The 20,477-nt window shown below is 42.8% G+C and overlaps 3 pseudogenes; all 3 read left to right on the top strand.

Annotated features, from left to right (window-relative positions):
• The first annotated feature begins 11,993 nt into the window (after window positions 1–11,993).
• On the top strand, window positions 11,994–13,747 carry LOC149519621 (18S ribosomal RNA; annotated as a pseudogene).
• Window positions 13,748–14,038: 291 nt separating this feature from the next.
• LOC149519620 (5.8S ribosomal RNA) lies at window positions 14,039–14,188 on the top strand (annotated as a pseudogene).
• A 144-nt stretch (window positions 14,189–14,332) lies between these two features.
• Window positions 14,333–17,688, top strand: LOC149519619 (25S ribosomal RNA; annotated as a pseudogene).
• The last annotated feature ends 2,789 nt before the right edge of the window (window positions 17,689–20,477 follow it).

Here is a 20,477-nt window from a genome sequence, read left to right as displayed (position 1 = left end):
GACACATTTTTCTTTATTAATATACATCATATTCCAACATTCTCTTGTTCTTCTAGCTTGCGTATTCTGCCTTTTTAGTTGATCTAGTGCCCACATGCTTGGTTTATAGGTTGACTTAGACATAAAAAAACTTATTCCTATCTAAGATCGCATGGATTCTAGTTTAAAGGTCGAAGCTCATAACATAGGCACATGCCTTAATCAACATCGATAGAAGATGGCCCTTGATATGGGTAGTTGCCTTGAAACACCATTGGCTTATGCTGGCCCTTGCTGTGGGCACTTGAGTTGAACACCATTGGCACATGTTGGACCTTCATGTAGCTACATTCTTTGACCACCATTGGCACCTATGAACCTTTGGTACTGGATATATTTGTTTGAAAAAAGTGACCCCATTACAAATACTTTAGTGTCTATTGCTAGCATATCTATAAAATCTCTTACACACTTTAGGGGGTGGTTGTCTAGGGTGCCTTCTCTCCTTCACGAGGGGAGTAGATGTGCATAATGGGCTGTCATAGTGTACATCCACAACATCATCCCTAGAGCAAAATCCAAGTCGTGTGTCACGGACTAAGAGTTCTCTCAACAAGCACTAGCCCGTGTGGCACTTGAATGGACGCTTCCACCCAAGTTAGCCTTCAATAGATCAAGATCTGAACAAATAACCATAAACCATGGTTAGTCTCAAGCATTCAAAATAAGGCACAATATATCGAGGTCAATCTCAAGCATACACACAACAAGGCACATTCACATCGAGAAAGAAAGAAACACATCGAGGCAACAATCGGGCATTCAATCGGGGAATTATATTATAAATGGGAATCATACATCGGGACCTCCCACCATCACCAGGACCAGAGGGGCAGCCCTTGGTGGGTGGCCTAAACTCGCATAGCACCCGGTGAGACAGCCCAACACTACGTTGCCGGCTCACCCCCCCTAAAGAGCCTTAGAACTTTTAGAGCTATGCTACCAGTAACTGTTACAATGTTTGAAATGGGGACACTTTTCCTAGCACAAGGGATCTACCCGACCATGGCCCTATACATGGGTGGCTCATTCCAACCTAAGTCTCGGTCATGGCCCTATACAAGGGTGGCTCATGACATCCTCCCCTACCTATTCTATCGACGTTCCCGTCGACTTGCTGGCTTGAAATTCTTCAATCTTTCTTTGAAATCTCTGGAGGTCGTGTTCTCTCTCCCAGCTAGTTTCTTCTAGTCCTAAGCCTTCCCACTTCACTAAGTACTCCCTAACTAGTCTTCGAGATATCTTAGTTTCCCTGTCAGCTAAGATCTCTTTGACTCGATGCTCTGAGGGTGGCTTCATGGTGATGGCGGCTCTGGTTGGCTCCCTTCAGCTAATATCTGTAGGATCTGCATAGAAAGGCTTCAGGTTGCTTACATGAAATACTGGGTGCACCTTTATCCACTTCGGTGGGTCGATTTTGTAAGAAGCGTTCCCCACTTTAGAAATGACCCTTACTGGACCTTCATATTTGCGCACCAGTCTACGATCTCTCTTTCTTAAGAATCTGGTTTGTTCTGGAACTAGTCGGACCAAAACCAAATCACCAACTTGGAATTGCTGAGCTCTGCGATTCTTGTCTGCCCATTTCTTCATCTGCTTTGATGCCTTCTCCAGGTAAGCTTGTGCAATCTCTGTGTTTTGTTTCCACTCCTTGCTGAAGTTGAAAGCTCTCGAATTCTTTCCTCCATATTGTTCCAAGGAAGTGTGGGGTAGCCTTGGTAGTTGTCCAGTGACCACCTCAAATGGGCTCTTGTTAGTGGAAGAGCTCTTGTTGGAATTGAAGCAGAGTTGAGCAACGTCCAACAATGAAGGCCAGTCCTTTTGGTTGGCTTGGACAAAGTGCCTCAAATATTCCTCCAACAATCCATTGAAACGTTCCGTTTGGCCATTGGTCTGAGGATGGTAGCTCGAAGAGATGTTGAGTTGGGGCCCCAAAATCTTGAAAAGTTCTCTCCAAAAGGACCCCGTGAATCTCGGATCTCTATCACTGACGATGTTTTGAGGGAGGCCCCAATATTTGACCACATGTTTGAACAATAGTCAAGCTATGTCTTCTGCTGTACAATACTTGTGAGCGGGGATGAATGTGGCATACTTGGAGAACCGATCAATTGCCACCAAGATAGTTCCAAGATCCCCAATCTTGGGTAGGCTCGAAATGAAATCGAAGGAGATGCTTTCCCACGGTTTGGTGGGTACCGGTAATGGTTCCAGCATGCCCGCAGGTTTCCTCTTTTTGACTTTGTCTTGTTGGCAAATGAGGCAAGTCTTCGTGTAGTCCATCACATCTTATCGCATGTGGGGCCAATAGTATCCTTGTTTCAGTAACGCTAAAGTGCGTTGCTAGCCTGGGTGTCCCACCCATGGGGTGTCATGGCATTCCCTCACCAGCATCTGTCTCAGCCCTCCTGCTCTTGGTACAAATACTCGCGGCCCTTTGGTCCACAAGACACCATTTTCTTGCCAGAAGTATTTGGATTTCCCTTCTTCCACTAGCTTCAAGATGGCACAGGCTTGCGGGTCCTTCCCTAGATGATCTCCAATCAACTTATGAATGTTCGTAGTGGCTCTACTGGTTGCCATTGGGGCCATTCTTCTGAGGGCCACCAACTTTGGTCGCCTGCTCAATGCATCCGCCACTTGATTGGTCTTTCCAGCGGTATGCTCAAGGTGAAAGTCGAACTCCGCTAAGAATTCTTGCCACCTAGCTTGTTTCACCGTAAGCCTTGGTTGGGTGAGAAAGTGGCTAACGGCTGCGTTGTTTGTCTTTCCGACAAAGTGTGAACCCAACAAGTAATGTCGCCAAGCCCTCAAGCAATGAACCACCGCCAGGAGCTCTTTTTCCTGGACCGTATATTTCCTCTCCGCTTCGCTTAGCTTCCTACTTTCAAATGCTATCGGGTGATGTTGTTGTAAAAGCACACCTCCAATAGCAAAATCTGATGCATCTATCTGAACTTCAAAAGGCTTTTCAATATCGGGGAGAGCTAAGATGGGATCTTTCATAATAGCATCTTTCAATCTCTCAAAGGCCTCTTGGCACTCGTTGGTCCAACACCATTTATGCTCTTTCTTCAATAACTCCGTGAGGGCCGTGGTCTTGTGAGAGTACCCTTCCACAAACCTTCTATAATAGTTGGCTAGTCCCAAAAATGAGCGGAGTTCACTAACATTCTTTGGTGTAGTCCACTCTTTAATGGCCCTAACCTTCTCCATGTCCATTCGAATGTAGTCACGTTCGATAATGTGATCGAGGAAGTGGATTTGGGTCTGAGCAAACGTGCATTTCTCCCTTTTTACATATAACTGGTGGTCCTGCAGCCTTTCAAAAACCCGGCGTAGGTGTTCTTCATGTTCTTCCAAGGTGGAGCTGTACACCACTATATCGTCTAAATAAATGACTACAAATTTGTCAAAGTAGTCATGGAACACCTGATTCATCAATGTACAAAATGTGGCAGGAGCATTGGTTAGTCCAAAGGGCATAACAAGAAATTCAAATGTGCCATACCGTGTTACACAAGTGGTCTTTGGCTCATCTCCCTCAATGATTCTGACCTGATGGTATCCAGATCTCAAGTCCAGTTTGGAAAAGTATTTGGCCCGGCTCAATTGATCAAATAAGTCGGCTATAAGCGGGATAGGATATTTGTTTCTTACGATGACTTTGTTCAGGGCCCTGTAGTCAACACATAAGCGCAAACTCCCATCATGCTTCTTCTGGAATAGCACTGGCGCTCCGAAAGGAGCCTTTGATAGTCGGATGAACCCGGCTTGTAGAAGCTCATCTAACTGTTTTCTCAGTTCGGCCAACTCTGGCAGGGCCATGCAATAGGGAGCTCTAGCAGGGGGTTTTGCTCCTGGGAGGAGCTCAATTTCATGGTCCACTGCTTGTCGAGGGGGTAGAACCTTAGGCAACATCTCTGACATCACCTCTCCGAATTCTTCCAACACTTTCTTTATGCCATCGGGTATTGGTTCTACTTTCGACCCTTCTTTGTAGATCGGCATGGCCACAAATGAGGGTTCCCCTCTCTTTACCCCTTTCTTGAATTGCAAAGCCGAAATCATTTTCTTCCCACTCTTTGGCAAGATATTGGCTGGCACCACACATGGGTGTTCTCCTAAGAACAACAAGCAGCTAGCAGCAGGGATAGGGATCGCCTGAGCCAACGTCATGAAGTCCAATCTGAGAACGACATCAAAGTTATCCATAGGGGAGACTGTGAAGTCTACCTTCCCTTCCCATGGCCCCAATCGGGTTGTCACACTTTTCGAGCTTCCACTGATCGCAAAGGCTGGTGAATTGACCTCCTTCATTCACCCACAGTCTTTACTAATTTGAAGACCACACCTTTTTGCTTTTTCTGGTGTGATGAAAGTGTCGGTTGCACCCGTATCCACCATGGCCTTGGTGGCTTTCCCATTGATCGTCAAGTTCACGTACATCAAGCCTCTACTTTGCTCTTTCTTTATAGTGTTCAATTGGGTGCGGAGGGCACTGAGGAACCTTATTGAGCCCATCCTGGTTGGCTCCTCTTCAGCTTCTTCAACGCTCTCTGGCACTTTTGTGGACTCTTGGGATGAGGTCCTTAAGGCATTAAGGGCTCTTCGGTGCGGGCATTCAACCACTCGATGTGGCCCTTTACAAAGAAAGCAAGCTAGCGGTTGTCTGGGCCTGAAAATCCCTGTGTTGTTTGTCTTGGGCTGGGTGCTATCTCGCCCAAAGGACCTCCTGTCTGATCCCCCACTGAAGGGTCGGTCCAACCTAGTCATCTTTCCCCCACTCTCAAGGTTAAAGCTACTGCCAATTGATGGAGGATTTTTCCGTTTTAAGGAGCCATCATTGTAATCATGAAGATGTTCCGCTGTAGCCATGGCCGTGGCCACATCTTGCACTTTCTGCCTTTGTAGCTCTGTCTTCGCCCACGGCTTGAGGCCCTCAAGAAAATAGAACATCTTGTCCTTTTCGGACATGTCCCGAATATCTAGCATCAGGGTAGAAAAGTTCCTTACGAACTCTCGCACCGTTCTGGTTTGCACCAACTCTCGAAGTCTCTTTCGAGCCATATACTCCACATTCTCCTAAAAAATTGGTTTTTCAGTTCTCGCTTCAGATCCGTCCAAGTCTTAATCAGGCACTCGTCATCAACAAACTTGGAGCGCCACCACAACTTGGCATCCCCTGCGAGGTACATCGATGCCATTGTCACCTTGTCTTCCTCTGAACTTGTGTGTACAGCTCGGAAGTATTGTTCCATGTCAAACAAGAAGTTCTCAAGTTCCTTGGCATCCCTTGCCCCGTCATAGCATCGAGGCTCCGGCACCTTGGGCCTTTGTCTCCTGTCCATCGAGCTCGAACCCGATCTGGCCACAGCCATTTGTAGGATGCTCACCTGGGCCCTGAGCTCCTCAAACTCCTTTTGGAGAATGTTCAAGGCATCTCTAGCCTCTTCGCTCACATTGTGGAGAGTATCGGACAACTCCCACTGGGTTGTCTCAATCTCCCTCACTCGGTCTTTTGTCACCATATGAGTTTTCATTGCGGCAACCGCGGCCTCTAGTTCCTCAATTCTCTGCTGATGATCCGGTCCACCACTTGTGGCCATCTCATCCATTTCTCTAGCACTTCTCAACCGTGCTCTGATACCACGTGTCACGGACTAAGCTTTCTCTCAACAAGCACTAGCCCGGTGGCACTTGAATGGACGCTTCCACCCAAGTCAGCCTTCAATAGATCAAGATCTGAACAAATAACCATAAACCATGGTTAGTCTCAAGCATTCACAATAAGGCACAATATATCGAGGTCAATCTCAAGCATACACACAATAAGGCACATTCATATCGAGAAAGAAAAAAACACATCGAGGCAACAATCGGGCATTCAATCGGGGAATTATATTATAAATGGGAATCATACATCGGGACCTCCCACCATCACCAGGGCCAGGGGGGCAGCCCTTGGTTGGTGGCCTAAGCTCACATAGCACCCGGTGAGACAGCCCAACACTACGCTGCCGGCTCACCCCCCCTAAAGAGCCTTAGAACTTTTAGAGCTATGCTACCAGTAACCGTTACAATGTTTGAAATGGGGACATTTTTCCTAGCACAAGGGATCTACCCCGCCATGGCCCTATACATGGGTGGCTCATGGCAACCTAAGTCCCAGTCATGGCCCTATACAAGGGTGGCTCATGACACCGTGCATGCCTTTTGGCCATGTTGTCCAGTGATTGGTTGCTTTGGTGACCCACAAGTACCCATGGCCTTGACCAATTGGCATGTATGCAAAAAAAAAGCTTGACTTTTTTTAAGCTCAAGCCAGTGCTTATGGCTGATGCTGCCCTAGACCCAAACCAAGTCCCTAAATTGAACAACAAATCCCTAGGCTAGTACAAGTAGAAGCTACACTCATAGGCTTGGTCTGGCCAAGTTTATCGGGTATTTGAGAGTCTCATGGTCCCTTTTAGTCAGCCATAAAAATGCCTTGGCCTGGCTAAGCTCATGTATGTGTCATAGTCCATGTGCAAGTCTAAGCCAAGTGGTCAAGAGACGTAGCTTTTTTGAGTTGGTATGGGTAAAAGACTAGGAAAGATCAAGACCAAGGTCCTAAAGGCACATGCAAGGCCTAAGTGTGTAGACCAAGGCCTAAGCTAAGTTGCAAAAGCATGGCAAGGTGAGCAACCTAGTGCCAAAAATGGGGAATGCTCATTGGAAGGATCTAAAATGCCTAATAAGAGTGGTGCAAATAGGTAGGCATAAAAGGGCTCTAGATTAGCTTGGAATAGGGTAAGCATACAGGTGCAAAAAAGTCTAGAGAAGCCTAGAGGTAAGCTAAGTGTGCTGGTATTAAAAGTTCCAGAAGGGCTACGAGTGAGAACAATAGTAGGTACTGTATCACCCAAAAAAGAAAGGCTCTGAAGGCCCTAGATGTGGGTAGCGTATCAACTAGACGAGGAAGGTTCTAGAACTTGTTAGGTGTAGGCACTCAGTGTGAGTGCCTAAACCTTTCTAAACCTAAGCTCAATGAGGAGCCTAGAACAAGCTAGATTTACAAAAGCCTTAGCCAACCTAGGAAAAGTCTAAGGACCATAGAAGGGTCTAAAAGGTCTATAAGGGCCACACACTTAGATCAAGAAGGGCCATATGTTTTGGGGAGGCTAAAGTATAAATAGGGCCCCCTCTCATTTGTAAAAAGTTAAAAGCAACAAGAACAAAGCGAAAGAGGAACCAAGTCATAAAATAAGCCATACTTAGAGACTTGAGGATAGAAATAGGAATCATTGTAAGGACATTGAGCAAATGTATATAGCATTAAGTAAATAGAAATACAATTGCTTTAACTCTTCTTCCTAACTTTCTCCTAAGCTTCTAGGGAGCCAATAGACTGCACAGCATAAGTATTTGGCACAGAGTCAAAAAAGATGCTGACTTAGGCACATGGATGGTAGTTTTCAGCCTAAGGCTATACTGTGCTATGCTTAAACCCCCCAGCCCATAATAGTTGCTATCAAAGCTAGTTTCAATTGGAGTTGGTATCAAAGCAGGTTTTGATCATGGTGGGATCAAAACTTTCATTACGATAAAAATTGGTGTCAATTTTATTACGCAAGTAGCTTATGTACTAGTCTGCTATTTGTGCTTATAGCTTGCATGCAGGGTTACCAGTGTGGGCATTACTGGTTGTTAATGCCAAGAGTAGGGCACAAGAATGCTTAAGTGCTTTGAAGATGTACGAAAGATCCTTAGTTCAAGCTTCACATTTGTGGTTGAGTGCATGGGTGATATGCGTGAGGTCCATCCACCCATTTGCATGGGGGAAAAGGCTAGTTCAAAGGAGAGGTTGTCATCTATAAAAGCTAGTTTGAGGACACCAAGGATCACATACGAGTGCTAGACTCCGCATGGGTGGAGTTTGAAGAAGGGTAAAAGCCATAGGTAAAAACAGAGTGAAGCAGTAAGGTATGAGACTTGAAGTAAGAGTATTACCATTGTTAAGTCGGTGGTCTAGGTTGAGTGCACTAAGTTTCCATAGCCCAAAGGTAAAGGCTAAGCCTAGAGGTAAGAGTTTGAATAAAAAAGATAAGAGTAGCAGTTTCTTAAGGTAATAAGAGGCCAATGAAGAACAACAACATTGAAAGGTAAGGACTAAGGGTTTGGTCTAGGACAAAGGTACAATGACCATGTCTTTTAGCTACTTCTTATGCTTACAACTACATAAGGCCAAGAACACCCACAACAAAAAAAGCTTGGAGCCATTATGAGGACTTAAGGAGAGTGTAATGGCAATTAAGCCAAAAGGAAGGGATCTCTCAGGTGAGTGTGGATATAAAAAGCCATCGACCCCAAAGATGGATGATTTGTCAAAGAAAGGGTAATGGCCTAGACATAAGCATTGCATACCCTACACCTGTGTGTACTGTACACCTCGAAGGGCCTATTAAGCGTGAGAAAAAGGTAAAGACCCCATAGTGCAAATGAGAGGGTAATAGCATGTCAAACATAGAGGCATTGCATGCTTTGACAAGGATCGCAACAGCCTACATGACATGGGCACTACATGGCCCAAATGGCCCATTTAGCTCAGAGAAAGGTAATGGCAACTCACCAACTAAGGCACTGCATGCTTTGACAATCATGGTTTTATGTGACCACATTAGGATCACAAGTAAAGCAAGGAATGACTACAAAGCTGTATTGAGAACCATCATATACCAAGAACAATCATGTGCCAAAGACCATTAGGACAATAATGGGACATTAATCCAGCGTACACATGTGGTGAAACAATGACATCCCCTAGCAACAAAAGCATTGCTAAGTCATAAGCCAAATGGGTCAAAAGACATAGCTTGCTCAAGTTAGTGTAGGTAAAGGATATGGAAGGATTAAGACGAAGGCCCTAAAGGCAAATATGAGGCCCAAGTGTGTAAACCAAGGCCTAGGCTAAGATGTGGGAGTACAATAAGGTGAGCAACCTAGTGTTGAGATAGGGACTGCTCATTAGAAGGATCTAGAATGCCCCAAAAGAGTGGCATGGGTAGGTAGGCATAAAAGGCTCTAGATTAGCCTAGAGATAGGCCAGGTATCATGGTCAAGCCCTGGTGTGCCTTGATCCTACCATGACTGACCTTGAGCTAAGCAACAGTTGAGGTCTTATGGTTGGGACAGTGGTCTTAGAGCAGTGCATAAGCAAGTGTAAACCCTAAAAGATCATGCTAATGGATTATTCGGATAGTGTGTGCCCTAGTTTCTTAAGGTAAATGAGCAAGTGCAAGCTACTGAGAGGGCACCCTAGAGCCAGATAGCCAATTGGGTGCTATTGGTTGAAGCTATGTGTGAGCACCCTCAAATGGGTTGGTGGAGCAATGAGCTAAATTTAAGAATTATGGTGACCAAAAGTAAGGTCACTAGGCCTTGAGTTGGATGAAGAAAGGCCTTGAGATGGTTGAAGAAAAAGTGTCTCATTTTATATAGTCTTATAGTTCCTAATAGGATGGCTGGGAAATCTCATACACTCTTTATAGGGGAAACTGGTGTCAACTCTCCACCACCCCTTTGGTTAATGGATAGGTAAAGGCCCGGGTGGTTTGAAGTGAGTTACTCTTAGGCACATGTGGTGTCTAGGTAGGTAGGCATCATTGGATCACAAGTGTAGCATGATGTCTCCTTGGGTCACGGTAAACCTGAGGATGGTTAAGGCTGGCATGCATCGTATTACACCTTTGCCTTGAACCATGGGGTTAGATGATAGCATTCACCATGCCCTTATGTTTCCCCTCTGTGAGCTAGTTCGATAGTAACCAAGGATCATGAGATAGTGTTTACATAGAAGGGGCACCATTGAGCCTAACGGATGAGTAGGCTAGCAGGCAAGCATGCTGTTAGACCCTTATGGCCAATTGATCAAGGTGTGCTACTATAGGGTAGCACACTCGAGTTCCCCAAGGTGGGACGAACATGATGTTGAGTGTCCATCATGCGTGTGGATAGCCTGGAGTGAAGCTAAGGGCTAAGGCCTTGAGATATGAGTTTCATGAGATGATATGAGCCTAGTGTGGCTTCGAGTTGGCTGTTGACTAGCATCTATGTTATGCCTTCTGAATCTAGGCACGAGAGCTTACGAATGATTTGAGCAGACATGGTGTTAGGTTCTCACCATGTCTAGATAATATATAAGAACCAAGGCCATGTACCCTTATGAGTAAAGAGGGTCAGTGCTTGGGACCTTGATGTTTGTGGACAGAAATGGATGTTTGAGGCCACTTTGAAAATTGTGAGCTAATAAGATAATGTGATTTGGGTTCCTTCCTATTAAGTTTAGGAATGTTATGTGCAACCCTACATGGTTTGATTGAAGAAGGGCTCATGAGTATGTAGCTAGAAGGATTAGTAATGATCTATCTATAGAGAAATTGACTAAAAAAAGGTTGACCTTAACTAAAAGTAGTCTTAGTGCTGCATAAATGTATGGTTTCAATATAAGGAATGCATGGCTTGTGATACTAGGTACACAAGCATAGAAGAGTTTAGAAAAGCCTAGAGGTAAGCCAGGTGCATGGGCTCCAAAGGTTCCAAAAGGGATAAGCTCGAGAACAGTAACGGGTACTATAGTGCTTCAACAAAAAAGGCTCTAAAAGACCTTAAATATAGGCAAAACCACAGCAAAAAAAGAAAGGTTCAAGAACTTGTAGGTGTGAGCACTCAACGAGAGTGCCCAGACTTTTCCAGACTCAAGGCTCAATAAGGAGCCTAGACCAAGTTGGATTCTGTAAAGGCCTTAACTGACTTAAGAAGTGTCTAGGGACTATAGAAGGTTCTATAAGGCCTATAAGGGCCATATACTTAGATCAATAAGGGCCATATGTGCTGGAGAGGCTCAAGTATAAATAGAGGCACTCTCCATCATTTGTAAGAAATTAACAACAAGAAAAAAGCAAAAGAGGAACAAAGTCATAGACTTAGCCATCTTAGAAACTTGAGGATAGACTTAGGAATCATTGTAAGGACATTGTACAATTGTACATAGCATTAAGTAAATAGAAATACAATTGCTTTAACTCACTTTCCTAACTTTCTCCCAAGCTTTTAGGGAGCAATGGAGTGCATGACACAAGCATTCAGCACAAAGTCAAAAGGAGGCTAACTTAGGCACATAGACAGTAGTTTTCAACCTAAGGTCACATAGGTGCTAGGTTGAAGCCCACAAGCCATGACACATGCAGCTAATGTTGCCTAAAACTCTAAGAATAAACCCTGAATAGATAATATCACCCTTAGGATGGTGACAGTAGAGTTTGCGTGCATGGTTTCGGCCAGACCAAGCATTGGTGGTGTTATACTATTATCGCCTATTGGATGGTAGGGGCAGTCTCATGGCCCTTGCTTGTGTTTTTCCCATGCCAAGTGATTGTGGCATGGCCTTATATGTCATTTCCTTGACTCGCTTATTGAGTAATTAATTAGGTGGGTTATGGATCGATGTGCATAGATGCTGCCACTTATATGCAATGGGCATATATGTAGTGCTATAATTGTACATGTTGGTAGGCTCCATGCTAGATGCATCAAACTATCGACCTATTATCTTTTTTAATCTCTCTCTCATGTGGTCATCATACCCTAGGGGCATAATTGATATCTTGTGCTACATACCTAAATCAATGGAAATCGGATGTCTTGCCATCCTTGATCCATCTTGTGTTTTTAGGGACTACAGGTAAGGCCTCAATTGTCCCCCATGTCCTAAGTGTGCCACCCGAACCTTTATGGCCACATTGGTGCATTGGTGTTTGATTATGCTCTTAGATGTAGAATATTTTATGGGTATGGGCTCTTAGCCCTTATTCATCTGATGCTATGTATTTTATGTTTTGTGCTTTATGTTGGCTTTCTCTGCCACTTAATTGGTGCATTGAGGCCCATGTAGTGCCAACATCCTAAAGGAATGCTACTTGGTTTATCTTGCTAGCAGTCATCTGCTTGTCTCAAAGATTAAGCCATGCATAAGTATGAACTAATTCAGACTATGAAATTACGAATGGCTTATTAAATTAGTTATAGTTTGTTTGATGGTATCTACTACTTGGATAACCATAGCAATTTTAGAGTTAATATGTGCAACAAACATTGGCTTCTAGAAGAGATACATTTATTAGATAAAAGGTTGATGTGAGTTTTGCCCATTGCTCTGATGATTCATGATAACTCAATAGATCACATGGCCTTTATGCCGATAATGCATCATTCAAATTTTTGCCCTATCAATTGTAGATGATAGGATAATGGCTTACTATGGTGGTAATGGAGAATTAGGGTTTGATTTTTGAGAAAGAGCTTGAAAAATAGCTACCACATCAAAGGAAGGTAGTAGGCACACAAGTTATCCAATCTTGACATGGGAAGGTTATGACAATAAACAATAATACCAGTTATAAGTCTAGTAGTTGGAATGAGTCAAATCTAAATCACTTAACAAGGATCCATTGGATGGCAAGTCTGATGCCTATAGTCATAGTAATTCCAACTCCAATGGCATATATTTAAGTTGTTGTAGTTAAAAAGCTCATAGTTGGAACTAGGGCTAAGTCATCCGATTTGCCTCACGATAAGCATTGGTTTACTCATCCCTACTATTGGTGATGCACTCCTGCCTTAAATGGCTAGGTCATTTCTCTGACACTGTTACTTTAAAGAAATTATAGTGCTCAAAGTAGGCCTACACTTGTATATGTTAGCATGGGATAACATCATAAGATTTTAGTCTTATTGTGTTGGCCTTTGGGATCAAAGTAATGATTAATGGGGACAATCGAGGGCATTCATATTTTATAGTTAGAGGTGAAATTTTTGGATTTATGAAAGATAAACAACTGTGAAAGCATTTTCCAAAGATGTTTTCATTAATCAAGGATGAAAGTTGGGGGCTCAAAGATGATCAAATACTATCCTAGTTTTAACTAAAAATGATGCCAAAGATTACTTTTAGCACTCACTAGCACCTTATGAGAAATCAAAGTCTTTGGGTTTCAGGGGGAGTATAGTCATAAGGTTGAAACTTAAAGGAATTGATGGAAGGGCACCACTAAAGAGTGGAGCCTGCAACTTAATTTGACTCAACAAGGGAAAACTTACTATGTCCAAACAATATAAGCATTGACAAACTAAGAGCTCTTTCTTAATTCTATAGGTGGTGGTGCATGGCCATTCTTAGATGGCGGAGCAATTTATCTAGTTAATTCTGTTAATGAATGAGACCATAGCCTACTAATTAGCTATGCAGAGCTGATCCTTCATGGCTAGCTTCTTAGAGGGACTATGGCTACTTAAGCCAAGGAAATTTGAGGCAATAACAGTTTTTTGAATCCTTTAGATGTTTTGGCTGCATGCGCACTACACTGATGTATTCAATAAGTCTATAGCCTTGATTGATAGGCTTGGGTAATCTTTGAAATTTCATCATGATAGGGATAGATCATTACTATTGTTGGTCTTCAACAAGGAATTCCTAGTAAGTATAAGTCATCATCTTGCATTGACTACATTCTTGCCCTACCAATTGAATAGTTCATCAAAGTGTTCAGATCATGGCAATGTGGATGGTTTACTGCCCATAATGTCATGAGAAGTCCACAAAACCTTACCATTTCTAGGAAAGAGAAGTCGTAACAAGGTTTTTGTAGGTGAACCTATAGAAGGATCATTTTTGAAACCTATTCAAAGAATGACCCATGAATGCTTTAATGAAACACTAAGGGAGTGAAGGTGCCTTCGTGCCTTAAGCCTTTTTCGGCCCTAGGTAGGTGTGACAGTTTCTTCATTCCACCTCTCAACGAGGCCAAACAATCGATATTATCACCTATAGCCAATTAACGAAGCATCGACATGAATCATGCCAAGGAACTAGAATGAAAAAAAGCATGTGTATCATCGCCATCCCTTTTGCAGTGCGTGCATGGGTAGCACCATGACTCCTCTTGTAGTGAAAAACTAAAATGACTCTCAACAATAGATATCTTAACTCTTGTATCAATAAAGAACATAGTGAAATAGAATACTTGGTGTGAATTGTATAATCCTATGAACCATAAAGTCTTTGAATGCAAGTTGTAAAAGATGGCCTCTTGCGATCTCATTGGTTGTGGTTGGCAAAAAAGTGAGTCCTTGGCAATGAAAGTGCCATGATTATTGGTGGTAAAGCTCCCAGCATGGCTCATCTCCTATGATGCCCACTCATCATCTATCCAGATTTTGTTGGGACCCTTGCATCACTCGGTCGATGCTTGCATCATGAACCCAGGTTAAGCGGATCATCCATTGAGTTTTAAGAATATCAATAATTAAGGAAAAGAAACTTACCAGGATTCTAATACTAATGGTGAGTGAACTGAGAAATGCTTAGCTTGAGAATTGAGCACCCTCAACATCTAAATTGTAGTCTAAAAAGGTGATTTTAGTGATGGACTAAGCCCAAGTCCCCTGGAAAAAGACACCAGAAAGGGTGAAAACCCCATTGTGCCTAGACCCTATTGAACCATGAGGCACTATATGCAAGTTTGATTATTTGGGAATACAGTCCAGTAGGGTGGTAAATTTCATCCAAGGTTGGATACGAGCGAAAAACTAATAATGAACAAGTATTACGAGGAAAAGATGAAAAAAACTTTGAAGAAAGAGTCAAAGAGTGCTTAAAATTGTCAGAAGAGGTGGGCTAGTGATGTGCTCTAGTCAGATGTAGAATGACAAGAGCTAATCTATCAATTAGCTTAGGGTGTGGACTGATGAGGGTAGTGGCACCAACCCAAGCCTAAGCTTTTGATATGCTCACAGAGACATCATTGCCATGATTATGGAATGCAGCATGCACTATCTTGACATGCCTTAGCATCGATGTGCTCTCGATGTCAGTCTGCAAGCTCCACATCTAGCATGTTTTGAGACATGATCCAAAGAGTCTAACATGTGTGCAAGTCAACGGGCTAGAAAACCCATAAGGCATAAGGAAGCTAATTGGCAAGATCGAGATCCCTCACGGGTGCACCGTCAATCAACCGTGATCTTCTTAGAAGGGTTCGAGTGTAAGCATACCTGTCGAGACCCAAAAGACGATGAACTCTACCTTAAACTAAAGGAAACTCGGGTGAAGGTCCGTAGTGATACTGATGTGCAAATCATTTGTTTGACTTAGGTATAGGGGCGAAAGACAAATCAAACTATCTAGTAGCTGGTTCCCTCAAAAGTTTCCCTCAGGATAGCTGGAGCTCTTATCAAGTTTTATCGAGTAAAGCCAATGATTAAAGGCATCAAGGGAGCAATGCCCTCAACCTATTCTCAAACTTTAAAGAGGTAGGATGATTGCTTTATTCAACTACACCATGAAATTGATAGGTCTAAGTGGGCCATTTTTGGTAAGTAGACTTAACAATGCAAGACGAGCTAGAAGCCAAGTTTTGGTGCCAACTGCATGCTAACCTAGAACCCACAAAAGGTGTTGGTCAATTAGGATAGCAAGATAGTGGTCAAGGAAGTTGAAATCCATTAAAGAGTGTGTAACAACTCACTTACAAAATCAACTAGCCCCGAAAATGGATGGCACTTAAGTGCAGACCTATACTCAGTTGTTAAGGTAAGAGCCAAGCCTTGATGAGTAAGAAGGCACCACAGTCACCGTAAAACTAGGAGCACGAGCTTGGGTAGAATGGTTATCGATGCATATTTTACTGGTAGTAGCAAATATTCAAATGAGAACTTTGGAGGCCGAATAGGGAAAAGATTCCATATGAACGACCCTTGCACATGGGTTAGTCAATCCTAAAAAATGGGGGAAACCTTTTCGATAGCACATTCAACATGAACTTCAAAATGGAATCGAGTTAAAATTCTTGAACTGGGATACAATGGCTGATGGCAATATTAGGGAGTTTGGAGATGTCGGTGTAAGCCTTAAGAAAAGTTATTTTTTTGTTTAACGACCTACCTATGCTAGAAGCAGCTTAGTCAAAGGTAGGGTCTAGTGGACGAAAGAGCACTACACATCACGTGGTGTCTAATGGACCCCTGACGACCTTTGTAAAGAAGACTAAGTGCTGTCTATACTTGGTCATACTCATAATTGCATTAAGTCTTTAAGGTAAACAGCATCTAGTCAATGGAACAATATGGCAAGGGAAGTTGGCAAAATAGATTCGTAACCCAGGGAAAAGAATTGGCTTTGAAGTTAGGCATGAGAGTCCCAATCTTGAACCTATCGATTGTTGGTACACTACTCAAGCTATTCTCACAGTGAGAGTGGGTCATTGCATGCTGACCAGGGGATGAATAGGGAATGGCTCCTTCATAGGCCTTCCCCAAGCGATGGACAATCGATTTAAAACTTGTATGCATAAGGGGAATCTGACTATTTAATTAAAACAAAACATTTTAATGGTCCCTATGGATGATTACGCATTATGATTTCTACCTAATTCTTTAAATGTCAATAAAAAAAATTCAGCCAAGTGCAGGTATGTGGTGAAAGTAACTATGACTCTTTTAAGGTAGCCAAATGCCACACCATCTAATTAGTGACATGCACGAATGTATTAACGAGATTTTCACTACCCTATCTACTATCCAACGAAACCATAGCCAAAGGAACAGGCAAGAATTAGTAGGGAAAAAAGACCTTGTCAAGCTTGACTCTAGTTTTACTTTGTGAAATGACTTGAAAGGTGTAGGATAAATGGGAACCCTTGGCCAAAATTGAAATACCACTACTTTTAACATTATTTTACTTATTCCATGAATTAGAGGTTGGGCATGACCTTTTCTTTTGGACCCAAGACTGGCTTCAATCAATTGATCTGGGTGAAAGACATTGACTAGTGGGGAGTATGGTTAGGAAAGCACATCTATTAAAAGATAACGCAGGTGTCCTAAGATGAGCTTAACAATAACAAAAATCTCATGTGGAACAAAAGGGTAAAAGCTTGTTTGATTTTGATTTTTAATACGAATATGAACTGTGAAAATGTAGCCTATCAATCCTTTAGACCTTCAAAATTTAAAGCTAGAGATGTCAAAAAATTTACCATAGGGATAATTGGCTTATGGCAACCAAGCGTTCATAGCAACATCACTTTTTGTTTCGTCGATGTTGGCTCTTTCTATCATTATGAAGTAGAATTAACCAAGTGTTGGATTGTTCAACCATTAATAGGGAACGTGAACTAGGTTTAGATCTTCATAGGATAGGTTAGTTTTACCCTATTGATGGCAGGTCACATTAGTAATTTAACCTAGTACGAGAAGAATTATTGATTTGTACAATTGGTCATTGCTCTCGGTTAAAAAGCTAATGGCACAAAACTACCATGTGCTAGATTATGACTGAATGCCTCTAAGTCAGAATCCAGGCAAAAAATGATGCATGTGCCCATCACTCGATTGTCAACCCATAGAAAGGGCTTATTGCCCCTAAGGGCACGTATTGTAGGTGTAGCCCCTATTGTGAACAAGTCACATAGGCCTCCTTGGAGCTCAATTCCCATCAAACGATGGGTAGAATCCTTTACAGATGACTTAAGTACATGGTAGGGTATTGTAAGTGATAGAGTGTCCTTGCTGCCAAGATCTACTAAGATTCAGCCCTTTGTTGCTTGGATTTATCCCACCCCCCACACCTACTAAAGTCTTTTCACTTCATTTTTTGACATCACACCCCCATAGGGTTAAGGATGAATGGTATTCTCCAATACAACTGATTCAGCTAGGTGATGACATCCTTTCCTTGAGTGTCCAACTTAATGACAACCATTGGTATTTGTTATAGGGATAGGCTCACCTTTGGTGTGGGCACTTTTCTCAAACCCCATTGGCATACGCTGGCTCTTAGTGTGAGCTATTGCCTTCAATGCCATTGGTTGTATCTGGCCCTTGGTTGGTGCAAGCAATTGCATCCAACACCATCAGCAGATGCTGGCCCCTTGGTGTAAGATGTTGCCTCAGACGCCTTCGTTATATGCCGACAGTTGGTATAGGCACTTACCTCAATAATTGTCAGCACAAACAAGCCCTTGGTGCAAGTTGTTGCCTTGAACACCTCTTTTTCAAATGTTGGCACTTGGTGTTGATAGTTGCCTTAGACACCTCTTTGGTAGTTGCTAGCACTTGGTGCGACATGTTTACCATGACCCTCTCACCCAAGGCACTTGTTCGCCCTTCGATCGTCATCAACACCAAATAACACTCAGTGTATGAGTCATGGGCTTTGATATTAAGCCAAACACCATATAGCCTTGGATAAGGAATTGACTCTGTCTGCCTAAGTTAGCCTATAAAACTCAAGTGCTCAGCATCATTCTAGCTTGTCAAAGATTGCGTTATAGTACTAGGCCTTCTAAAAGCCTACAAATTTGACTCACCCTGAATTATGTTCAAGCCTACACACACATGGGTCTGATTGTGCATCATATCTCGATCATCAATGCCTACACCTGGGTCTAATTGTGTGCCCATGCATTGCTTACTAGCTTTTGTACCTAGTCTTGGCTTAATTCTACTAAACCTAAACAACATGCCTAAGTTTCTAGAGTCTCGATCACTACCTATGCCACTGTTATGGGCTAATTCCCTATGACTTGGGCCTTTAGTAGGCCTCAAGGCTTGATCCCCCTTATTCTTAGACCTTATCTCTTTAAAACTAAAACTATTCTTTGACTCAAAGAGAACCCCTAGGCCTAAAGCAACTTGCAGACCATGAGACATGCACATGCCTTGACCACCATCGAGGTATTCTTCGATCACCATTGGCATATGCTAGCCCATTGTATGGGCAGTTCACTCGAACACCATCGACACATGCTAGGCCGCACAATATGTGTGGGTGTCCTAGGCCCAAGCTACCCATGATGCCTATCATGGCTGGAAAGTATGTGGGTTTAGGCACATCCTCATAGTTTTACCATACCAATGCCATTTTTATGGCTTGCAAGTTCATATAAGTGCTTACCAGTACCTGCACCTGGGCCTGACTCAATTTTGTCAAACCTAAACATCGTGCTTGAGCCTCTGGAGTTTTGATCATTGCTTATAACACTATTTTGGGTAGTTCCTTATGACCTGGGCCTCCAACATGCCTCAAGGCCTGGTCTCCCCAATAATCAAATGTTGTTTGGCTAGAACTGAAACCACTCCTTAACTTAAAGAAAACCCCAAGCCTTGATTAGCTTACAGACTGTGACACATGTATATGCCTCAACAGCAATCGAGGCATGTTGGTCCTTGGTCTCAACACATGCTTCGACCACTGACAGAACATGCTAGCCCTTGTTCTAGGAAGTTCCCTTAAATACCATCGGCACATGTTGGGCCATGCACTATGCATGGGTATCCTAGCTCAAGCTGCGCACCATGTGCATCATGACCAGACAGTAGCTGGGTTTGGTCCATCTTTATATTTCTACTGTGCCAATGCCATTTTTATAGCTTGTAAATTCATATAACAGTCCCTTAGGCCTTCATGTGAAGTTTCATGGCAAGATGACTCGTTTTATATTTTTCATAATTTTCAAAATTTTTTATTGTCCAAGATTTTTTGAAAATTTTTTTCGTGGTTTCGTCCCCAAATTTCGTATATGTGATCCATGTATTTTTGTTCGCATCCATAAAAAAATTTAGTTAAAAAAATCATAATGTAGAAGATTTTATGGCCATTTGAAAAAAACATCTCTATTTTAAACACTTGAATGGTTACTAGCTGCTAGCTACAAACCTTTAAAAACTCTTATACTATTTAAGGAAGGGTGAGTTTTTTAGGTTCTTTAGGGGATAGGGGGCCAATATAAGGGCTAAGGACTAGCACCCAATGTACATCATGTGTGCATACCTCATAGCCCCCTTCCCCTAATCGTCAAAACACCCAATGCTATCGGTTAGGTTCTCCGATGATGCTCTAGAGATGGTACCCTAGGTAAAACAATTTGGCACTAACACTTGCCCATGCCTAGCATATGCATTATGGTGCAGATCAAACTTTGGCCAAGGCCTTGACCATTATTGACACATGCTAGCGTATGGTGTAAGCACATGCCTTAACCGTTATCAGCATAAGCTAGGTTTTGGTACAGGTACCTGCCTCAACCACCATTGGCACAAACTGGCCTTTGGTAAGAGCACCTACCTCGACCACTATCGACCAAGTTGGCTTTTGGTATGGGCACTTGTCTTGACCACCATCAACACATGCTAGCCCTTGGTGTGGGCATATGCCTTGATCAATATCAACACAATCTAGACTTGGTAGGGCACATGCTTCAATCAACATCAATAAAAAATGGCTTTTAGTGTGGGTAGTTGCCTCAAACACCATTAGCACATGTTGGCCCTTACTGCAAGCACTTGCTTTAAACACCATCAGTACATACTAGGCCTTGGTGTAGGCACATGCCTCAACCACC

This window comes from Durio zibethinus, chromosome 3 (assembly GCF_047325235.1).
Source record: "Durio zibethinus cultivar Kanyao isolate XHJ-2024 chromosome 3, ASM4732523v1, whole genome shotgun sequence".
NCBI classification, from domain to species: domain Eukaryota; kingdom Viridiplantae; phylum Streptophyta; class Magnoliopsida; order Malvales; family Malvaceae; genus Durio; species Durio zibethinus.
This window is presented reverse-complemented; position numbering and strand designations above follow the sequence as displayed.